This window comes from Xiphophorus maculatus, chromosome 1 (genome assembly GCF_002775205.1).
Source record: "Xiphophorus maculatus strain JP 163 A chromosome 1, X_maculatus-5.0-male, whole genome shotgun sequence".
Lineage (NCBI taxonomy): Eukaryota > Metazoa > Chordata > Actinopteri > Cyprinodontiformes > Poeciliidae > Xiphophorus > Xiphophorus maculatus.
Genome location: NC_036443.1, coordinates 11282373 through 11283965, shown reverse-complemented (window position 1 = coordinate 11283965; position 1593 = coordinate 11282373).

The window sequence follows — 1593 nt, the reverse complement described above, 5'->3', positions numbered from 1 at the left end:
GAGTTTATGGCAAACCTCAAACTAAGATTTCATTGGAACAAAAAAGGAAACACACTTTTTAAACGTAGCTTCCAAACAAGTACACACACCCCCCACCCGACAGGAAGTTCAATATTTTTCTAAAGCCCCCTTAAGTGTCCGTGTTTTTGGAGTCTATCATATTCCACATATTGACTTAATAATATTTGCCCTCTCTATCTTGTAAAAATGATCTACCTCTGTTAAACTGTGAGGGTATACTTGGCCATAGCTCTTCTCCAAATGACTCCATTGATTTAGCTCTTGTGACTATCAGGAGGATTGACCATGGCAAGGGTATTGCAGAGAAAAAGCTGCAAGGAGGTTTGAAGAATGATGTTGAGAGGTGACCAGGCTGGTGAATAATACTGCAGGAAGGAGCGGGTCCAAGCAGTTCACAGGTATGATATCCAAATTAAATTCAGATCAGATTAAGGGAAGCAGGACATGTACTTGAAATTATGACCGAATCCCACAGATAATGGACATGGCAAAAGGTCCAGTGACCATAATCCAACATATTAGTTCACTAAATCAGACCAGAATCCCAGCTCCCCCCAAAAATAGCTGATTTATTTTTATCTATTAAAAAAGAGAGATTTTAGTGGTCACCATGTTTGAAACTTCCACAGAGAAAGTATAAAATAAGAGGGCTCAGCATGGTCAGAGAGATTTTGAAAGTATATGGTAATGTCATTTTTATATTTTTTAAAAATTTTTATGCATTTGTGAGAATGCACGCTGAAAAAATATCAGAATAGTTGGAAGTCTTCAGTAGCAGACCATTCGTCCAAATAGTTTTTATGATGAATGAGTCAACACAGAGGCAGTTGCTGCAATTGTTCATTTGCTTGGCTTGTACTGTGCAGCAGACCTCTTTGTGTCTTTGTTTTTAACTATATCTACAGATAAATAAGAAATAATCTTGTTATACATTACTTTTTTAGTTTGGCACCAGTTTTCGATAGGGAGAAATTGTGCATTTTAATATTGTTTTTCATCAATAACCTTTTCCCTATCCCCTTTCTTAATTTTAATTTGGAGAATCCTTCTTTGGTTGTGAATTCATAGTTAGCAAAGTAGAGGTTTTCCTCCTCACTTTTTGCTTCCTTAGCTGTCATTCCGATAATTACACTTTAGCTATCTCTGATTTCCTCTGCCTACATCGGGATGCTCCCATGAGTTACCTCCTGCCGGACTGCTTTGACACAATTGTAAATAACAGTGTTGAAGGCCATAAATCATGGTAATTCTTCCAGCAGACCTCTTGTTCAGATTGATCACTTGTGAGCCTTTGAGGTGCACCTGTGATTCTTGTCCCCGCGGTTGTAAGTGAAATTGAGGGATTGTGCACAAAAGGGGCAATGGATGAGGAATGTCCATCATTGAGTTGTAATATTATTTATAACAACTCAACTGAGGTTGTAGGTCATGCAAAAAGTGTAATCATTTCACTAAAAGACAACGTGAAATTGCTAAGTTATTTTGCCACTTTTGCTTTTTAAGGTAGAGGTTCTGATCTGAATTGTGTACAAATGTGAACTATGAACTATTTCCCACAATCAGTGCAGCGTG